Consider the following 9,374-nt stretch of genomic DNA (forward strand, 5'->3'; position numbering starts at 1 on the left):
TGTCTGAGCCCATGAGGCGTTTGTTGCAGCTCTAGTGCGAGAACAAACTCCTTTCCCCATCGTGTGGACAAATAAAGCATATCTTATGAAGTATGAACTGGTCTTAAACTGGCCCTGAATGGGCCTTAGTCAGACTTCACCCCGCAGTGTTTTACTTTAAGCCTTTGTGTGAGCTAACCCTTCATGCGGCCCCTCAGAGCAGGAGCTGTGTGCCCGGGCCCCTAGGAGCCTAGTGTAGAGTGATAGTGTCTCTCTGTGCCTTTCCATGATGTTTTTTCATAGCTTTGTACTGACTTTGATATTGTACCTGTGTGTGAGCAGTGAACTTCAGCAGGACTGGACGTAGAACGGCACATCTCCTCATTTTACTGTACGTGAAAGCACCGCCTGTTTTTATACTGCCAAAGAAACCCACAATAAAAGATGAGGGTGTAGCAGATGTGTTCTAAGGACTAACCACTAAGTGTTCTCCAAACGCTAAAATGTCAAATGTGTTGAAGTCCTTATGCATATTTGTATTGTCAAACACTAATACGAATTCAATAAACGTGCCTAACATAGTAAACTACTGTCCTCTCTGTAACATTTACACATCAAGTTCAAAATGATTTTGAACAATGTGGTTTTAGAATATTTGGAGATAAGTTTACTTAAGACAAAAACATTGTTTTGGTCTGTTAAATGTGATTCTGTGGTTTGGTATGAAGAATAAGCTTAATTTTATTTAGTTCAATATATGGATTAAGTAGATTCCATTAAATATTAAAACATGTGGTAAAGGTATGTGCTCAGAGCAAACTGGCAACAACAAAATAAAAACGCTTTTGCCTGTAGCGTCTCGCTTTAAAGCTGAAAAGAGACTGGCTCCTGGTCCCGGCGCCAGGACCAGGCTTATCTCTAAAAGTGACTGACTGAGGTTAAACCAGGAACAAGTCCCCCCCAGAGCCAGATTCTGAAAGTGTACTTTCAAAGCTATCCAATGATGTCTCACTCATGTACATCTGATAATATTTGAGTACGTTTTGGTCATTTGAATGTTTACACCTCTGAAAAACTTTTACTGAGAAAACGGGGCTCAAACGGTAGGACAATTTGGCTCATTTGCATCTCATTGAGATAAGCCCCTCCCCTCCTCACACTGACTGTTTTTGGCATTCAGAACAACCTTAGATTTAAGAAATGTTTATTACACTAATCGCTAACGGTAACAATTTACACAAAAACAGAGTTAAGTGAAATTTTATTTTCACGTTAATTAAATCTCTGTCAATGGATACAAGATAAACATGTTCAAATCAAATACAGCCTTGGCTGAGAACAATTGAATGCTGCTTTACAATATTAGACTGATGCAAACGTTCTTTCTGTTGTAATAGCATTTCAACAGCCTCGTTGATCAAATGCTGGACAGCAGCTTCATCATTTCTGGGAAGAGTTGGGGTCAGTTTGTTGTTTAAACCCAGAAATAAAAACTAAAATGTATAAGCCTTTAACACTCCCTGTCCCCAAAAAAAGTCCTCACAGACAAAAAAAAAGGGGTACACGCTCTAATGATATGCCAAGACCGTCTTCAGTTTTGATTAAAGCTCTTATTCACTGTGGCTTTGTTTCAATAAGCTTCTGCAATATTAAAAGGTTTGTTACCACCAGTTCAGTGTGTCATTGTTCCTCACAGACTGTCAGTGTGTCATTATTCCTCACAAAGATCTTCAGTGTGTCATTGCTCCTCACACAGATCCTCAGTGTGTCATTGCTCCTCACACAGATCTTCAGTGTGTCATTGTTCCTCACACAGATCTTCAGTGTGTCATTGCTCCTCACACAGATCTTCAGTGTGTCATTGTTCCTCACACAGATCTTCAGTGTGTCATTGTTCCTCACACAGACCGTCAGTGTGTCATTGTTCCTCACACAGATCTTCAGTGTGTCATTGTTCCTCACACAGACTGTCAGTGTGTCATTGTTCCTCACACAGACCTTCAGTGTGTCATTGCTCCTCACACAGATCTTCAGTGTGTCATTGTTCCTCACACAGACCTTCAGTGTGTCATTGTTCCTCACACAGACTGTCAGTGTGTCATTGTTCCTCACACAGACCTTCAGTGTGTCATTGTTCCTCACACAGACCTTCAGTGTGTCATTGTTCCTCACACAGACCTTCAGTGTGTCATTGTTCCTCACACAGACCTTCAGTGTGTCATTGTTCCTCACACAGACCTTCAGTGTGTCATTGTTCCTCACACAGACCTTCAGTGTGTCATTGTTCCTCACACAGACCTTCAGTGTGTCATTGTTCCTCACACAGACCTTCAGTGTGTCATTGTTCCTCACACAGACCTTCAGTGTGTCATTGTTCCTCACACAGACCTTCAGTGTGTCGAACATTGATGGAGATTGATGACAGAGAGAGTGACCGCTGCACAAAGCCTTCTCCAGCTTGTTTCAAACACTCTCACTGGGGTTCAGATAAGATAACCTATATTTGTCCCACAATGGGGAAATTACAGTGTTGCAACACAGATTAGGCACCAAAGTACTTTTTTTTTTTTTTAAAACCTTCTACTAAATATAACACTCTTGTTTACAGCTGTTATATGGATAGAAAATATTGCACCAGGATGATTGACATTATGTCACAGTATTGCACATGAATATGAAGCTGAATGACACATGTTCAGGGCCAACAGTGTTTGTTGTAAAGTCTGACAGGTGGTGAAACGTCTCCTTCACACAGCGAGGGTGGATCAGTCTGTCACTGAAGAGTGTCCTGCAGGGGGTGAGACTCATGGTCCAGCATAGATGTGAATCTAGCCAGGACCCTTCTGCACTGAGTCCAGAGCACAGCCAAGGATGGAGCTGGACTTCTTGATGACTCTGTCCAGCCTCCTCCTCTCCCTCTCTGTGATACTGCTGCTCCAGCAGGCCACACCATACAGGAGGGCTGATGCCACCACAGAGTCGTAGAAGGTCTTCAGGAGTGGCCCTGTCACTCCAAAAGACCTGAGTCTCCTCAGGAGGTAGAGCCGACTCTGGCTCTTCCTGTACAGTGCGTCTGTGTTATGAGTCCAGTCCAGTTTGTGGTTCAGATGAACACCCAGGTACTTGTATGAGTCCACTCTCTCAATGTCCCGTCCCTGGATGTTCACTGGTGAGGGGGCAGTGGGGTGGCGTCTGCGGAAGTCCACAACCATCTCCTTGGTCTTCCCCACGTTGATGAGGCAAGGCAAGGCAAGTTTAATTGTAGAGCACATTTCATACACAAGGCAATTCAAAGTGCTTCACAGCAGGAAAAATGCATTCAAATCGCAGAGAAATTACAGAAACAGAAATACAATAAAATTATCAATCCAACTGATTGTCTAAACTAATAAAATCACAAACAAAAGACAAGAGTGCAAAGAAAAAATCCTTTCAGTCATATGCGCAGCTAAACAAAACCGTTTTTAGCTTAGACTTGAACATTGTCAGAGATGAGGAGGTGGTTCAGACACCAGTCCACAAAGTCCTGCTCCAGTCCCCTGTACTCCGCGTCATCGTCGTCCGTGATGAGTCCGATGATGGCAGAGTCATCAGAGAACTTGGTTTTTCATTGGTCCATAGATGTCTCCGGTATCATCGGGATCATTATAAGCAATAACTGTGAAATACGGGTCAAGATTCATCCATTCAGCTCACCAGAATCCTTTTGACAAAATGAGAACACACACGGTGGCCAGAGGTGTCGTGTCCCACCAGTGAAGGTTTGATTGCTCCACAAACAATCCGGAGCCTCATTCAGCTCACTTTTGTTCAGTATTTCGTGGATTGAAACCCGCTTGCTCTCTAGCCTCAGCCTGAGCTAGCCTAGCCGCTAGCGCCGTGGCTGAACCTTCCTCAGTCTTTACCTGCTCAAGTTGTCATATTTCGAGTCAGAACCCTGAGCGAGACACTTTATCTGAGCAGATAGTCACACTTGACAATGTCAGTGTTGCCTCCAGTTCTACTGTAAGAAACCTCTTATTTGACCAGGAGCTCTCATTTAAAGCTCATATAAATCAAGCTTGTAAAACAGCCTATTTCCATTTGCGCAACAAGAGCCAAAATCAGAAGAATCCTGCCTAAAAGCGACTCTGAAAAACGTATCCAAGCATTTGTAACGTCTAGATTAGACTACTGTAACTCCCTGCTCGCAGCGTGTCCTAAAAGCTCTAAAAATCTTTCAACTGGTTCAAAATGCAGCAGCAAGATTATGTGACATGAGATTTAACTAAAATAAGGCGGCGCTAGGTCAGGACTATAGAGCTCATTCACGTGACGGGGCCCCCAGGCTTGTTTCGCCATATTGTCCGTCAGCTGATCGTGTTTACCACTACAAGCCCATTCAATACTGCCGTCTGTCTGCTTCCATTTACAACGAAACACGGTTCAAAGAGGCCCAAAACCTCATTAATGACGCTTTACTATAATCAAAATGGTGAAGGTATGGGTGCGTGGCAGTTGGTGCAGCAACCGGGAAGATAAACGGAGAGATCTGAAGTTCTATCGGATACTACAGAGAAACCCGGAAAGAAGAGCACGATGGACAGCTGCGATAATATGTTCGAACTAGAAACCAAACGATCACCACAGACAATGTAGTAGTCATTTCATATCTGTTAAGTTATTATTTGTAGTTGAATTGAAATTGTCACTCACTCGCGCGGCGGAGGGAGCTGACAGCTGTTCAGCCCCGTGCAGGTGAGCGCACCCCGGGCATGCAGGTGAGCGCACCACTGCCTGCGTGATATATCAAGTCTATCGTGTTCCGCGCACGCTGTAGAATTAACATCAGTTTTATTTAGGCACTTAGACCCTTTGTTTAAAATTCGGACTTGTGAACCAATCAAATGACAAACGACAAAATAACACATGCAACAACACACATGCGGAACTTACCCAGATTTAAGTTGAGCCTACACAGCAAAAATGTGTTATTTGTAAAATCCCTTTTTGTTTAAAGTGCGTTGTGCCTGCGCCCATGCATTTATATATAGTCCAATTTGAATCACTTAAAAGGGTGGTCAACAGCAAGATGCGGATGTACTTAGTACTAGACAAAACAATGGCCTCCCCACAGGAGGTGGAAGCCTGAAGTCTGGCTATACGCCGAGCGCCTCGTGCCTGTTGGGCAGAGGAGCACGCACCCACGGGCAGCAAAAAGCTCCAAAGACCAATGCGTCAGCGGAACAACGAGCGTACTTACCCGAGGAGAACGCCACAGAGTGTGACACACCCTCCCGACACGGAGGGGAGGCTGGTAAAGCCCTAAACTGGAGACAGGGTTAACTGGTCCAAGAAACTGAAGAAACTAAACACGCGTGGAAACGTGGCGACTCACCTGATTAGAACGACTGATGCACACGCGAGTTGGGAGAAGTTTGGCCCAAATCTGCTCCTGCTGTGGCACACCACGCTGCCACCGCAAAGCCCACTCGAGACAGAGGTGGGTGTGTATGCGCACGCTGCGTGTATCTATATTTGAGCGTTTCCGCCGCCCGCAAAGAAACTTAAAGGTGCCACCACCTTGACTTTACACTTTCTACCCCCCTTTGATTTGTCGGCGCCCCGACGACACAAGAAGCTCTAAAACATGTAATTTTACTAACGTACAGCCAAAAGGAGGCTCACCAAGGACATGAGGGAGGTGGTGGATGTTGGAATGCTGTCCAGCAGTAGCGCGAGCGGTGCGGCGTAAGACCATCTGGCTCTTGGCTGTGGCCCCTCAACCCTACTGCTTCCCATCACAGCACCTTCCAAGGGATGGTCCTCGGGAATCCCAGAATTGCCAGGGTCTGCCGGACGCACCGGGGCCAAAGTCCCTGAATGGCCAGTGACTAAACACCATGAGTCACTGTCCCTTGAGCAGTCGCTGCCTGGATGCTCGGCATAGCTTCTATCCTGAGGGGGTCCTGGTAAGAGTCCGGCATGGCATGGGCCTTTAGCACATCTCTATGCACGTTACGAGTTGCCTGCAAATTGTTCGCGGGAGCAATGGTGTTGACGAGATACACATTTTCGGCTCACAAGCTACTTTTATATTCGACAAAGCCCGAAGATAATTTATTGTATAATTTAGTATTATTTTTTCTATTAGGTTTTTATTTTTGTTTAACTATAACTGGACTCAGTCTTTTGTCATCTCTAGTCACATTACATCAAGTACACATGTTCCTAATACGCAAATTGTTCCAAATATAAAAATAAAAGAAAACAGAAAGACAGTAAACAGAAAACGGTGATTAAAAAGGGCCAGTGCCGTTGGATCTCCACAGCCTAAAGACACAGCCACTGACGTTTTGTTTGTCTTTCACTGGTGGAGAGTCGGCCACAGTCGCGTCTCCATGAATCTCTGATGTGAGGGATTGATGATGAGTTCAGAAGGCAGGTTTGGGGTCCCCGGGCCCTTCCCCTCTGCAGGTGCAGGCCCCTCAGCCTCTTGCCCTCCTGATGTATTTATCAAATGATATCAACAAAATGTCCATCATGTCCAGTGTTTTTGGACTTAACAATAAATCAACATAACAATAGTTATGTGAAGGATATGATTTGAGCATCTTTATCTTGTATCTGCACGCTGAGGTTTATGACATTAAACATCACTTTCATCCTCTTCATCCTCTTCATCACTTTCATCCTCTTCATCCTCTTCATCCTCTTCATCCTCTTCATCCTCTTCATCACTTTCATCCTCTTCATCCTCTTCATCCTCTTCATCACTTTCATCCTCTTCATCCTGCTTCATCCTCTTCATCACTTTCATCCTCTTCATCCTCTTCATCCTCTTCATCCTCTTCATCACTTTCATCCTCTTCATCCTCTTCATCCTGCTTCATCCTCTTCATCACTTTCATCCTCTTCATCCTCTTCATCCTCTTCATCACTTTCATCCTCTTCATCCTGCTTCATCCTCTTCATCCTGCTTCATCCTCTTCATCCTCTTCATCCGCTTCATCCTCTTCATCCTGCTTCATCCTCTTCATCCTGCTTCATCCTCTTCATCCTGCTTCATCCTCTTCATCACTTTCATCCTCTTCATCCTCTTCATCTTCTTCATCACTTTCATCCTCTTCATCCTGCTTCATCCTCTTCATCCTGCTTCATCCTCTTCATCCTCTTCATCCTCTTCATCCTGCTTCATCCTCTTCATCCTCTTCATCCTCTTCATCCTGCTTCATCCTCTTCATCACTTTCATCCTGCTTCATCCTCTTCATCACTTTCATCCTCTTCATCCTCTTCATCCTCTTCATCACTTTCATCCTCTTCATCCTGCTTCATCCTCTTCATCCTGCTTCATCCTCTTCATCCTCTTCATCCGCTTCATCCTCTTCATCCTGCTTCATCCTCTTCATCCTGCTTCATCCTCTTCATCCTGCTTCATCCTCTTCATCACTTTCATCCTCTTCATCCTCTTCATCCTCTTCATCACTTTCATCCTCTTCATCCTGCTTCATCCTCTTCATCCTGCTTCATCCTCTTCATCCTCTTCATCCTCTTCATCCTGCTTCATCCTCTTCATCCTGCTTCATCCTCTTCATCCTGCTTCATCCTCTTCATCCTCTTCATCCTGCTTCATCCTCTTCATCCTGCTTCATCCTCTTCATCATCTTTATCCTCTTCATCCTCTTCATCCTCTTCATCCTCTTCATCCTCTTTATCCTCTTCATCCTCTTCATCCTCTTCATCCTCTTCATCCTGCTTCATCCTCTTCATCCTCTTCATCCTGCTTCATCCTCTTCATCATCTTTATCCTCTTCATCCTCTTCATCCTGCTTCATCCTCTTCATCCTCTTCATCCTCTTCATCCTCTTCATCATCTTCATCCTGCTTCATCCTGCTTCATCCTCTTCATCACTTTCATCCTGCTTCATCCTCTTCATCCTGCTTCATCCTCTTCATCCTCTTCATCCTCTTCATCCTGCTTCATCCTCCTCATCCTCTTCATCCTGCTTCATCCTCCTCATCCTCTTCATCCTGCTTCATCCTCTTCATCCTCTTCATCCTCTTCATCCTGCTTCATCCTCTTCATCACTTTCATCCTGCTTCATCCTCTTCATCACTTTCATCCTCTTCATCCTCTTCATCCTCTTCATCACTTTCATCCTCTTCATCCTGCTTCATCCTCCTCATCCTCTTCATCCTGCTTCATCCTCCTCATCCTCTTCATCCTGCTTCATCCTCTTCATCCTCTTCATCCTCTTCATCCTGCTTCATCCTCTTCATCACTTTCATCCTGCTTCATCCTCTTCATCACTTTCATCCTCTTCATCCTCTTCATCCTCTTCATCACTTTCATCCTCTTCATCCTGCTTCATCCTCTTCATCCTGCTTCATCCTCTTCATCCTCTTCATCCGCTTCATCCTCTTCATCCTGCTTCATCCTCTTCATCCTGCTTCATCCTCTTCATCCTGCTTCATCCTCTTCATCACTTTCATCCTCTTCATCCTCTTCATCCTCTTCATCACTTTCATCCTCTTCATCCTGCTTCATCCTCTTCATCCTGCTTCATCCTCTTCATCCTCTTCATCCTGCTTCATCCTCTTCATCCTGCTTCATCCTCTTCATCCTGCTTCATCCTCTTCATCCTCTTCATCCTGCTTCATCCTCTTCATCCTGCTTCATCCTCTTCATCATCTTTATCCTCTTCATCCTCTTCATCCTCTTCATCCTCTTTATCCTCTTCATCCTCTTCATCCTCTTCATCCTCTTCATCCTGCTTCATCCTCTTCATCCTCTTCATCCTGCTTCATCCTCTTCATCATCTTCATCCTCTTCATCCTCTTCATCCTGCTTCATCCTCTTCATCCTCTTCATCCTCTTCATCCTCTTCATCATCTTCATCCTGCTTCATCCTGCTTCATCCTCTTCATCACTTTCATCCTGCTTCATCCTCTTCATCCTGCTTCATCCTCTTCATCCTCCTCATCCTCTTCATCCTCTTCATCCTGCTTCATCCTCCTCATCCTCTTCATCCTCTTCATCCTCTTCATCCTTTTCATCCTGCTTCATCCTCTTCATCCTGCTTCATCCTCTTCATCCTCTTCATCCTGCTTCATCCTCTTCATCATCTTCATCATCTTCATCCTGCTTCATCCTCTTCATCCTCTTCATCACTTTCATCCTGCTTCATCCTCTTCATCACTTTCATCCTGCTTCATCCTCTTCATCCTGCTTCATCCTCTTCATCCTGCTTCATCCTCTTCATCCTCTTCATCCTGCTTCATCCTCTTCATCCTGCTTCATCCTCTTCATCCTCTTCATCACTTTCATCCTGCTTCATCCTCTTCATCCTGCTTCATCCTCTTCATCCTGCTTCATCCTCTTCATCCTCTTCATCCTCTTCATCCTGCTTCATCC

Source organism: Eucyclogobius newberryi, unplaced genomic scaffold (genome assembly GCF_026437365.1).
Source record: "Eucyclogobius newberryi isolate DKJ021-1_F unplaced genomic scaffold, fEucNew1.0.hap1 SCAF_5, whole genome shotgun sequence".
NCBI lineage: Eukaryota > Metazoa > Chordata > Actinopteri > Gobiiformes > Gobiidae > Eucyclogobius > Eucyclogobius newberryi.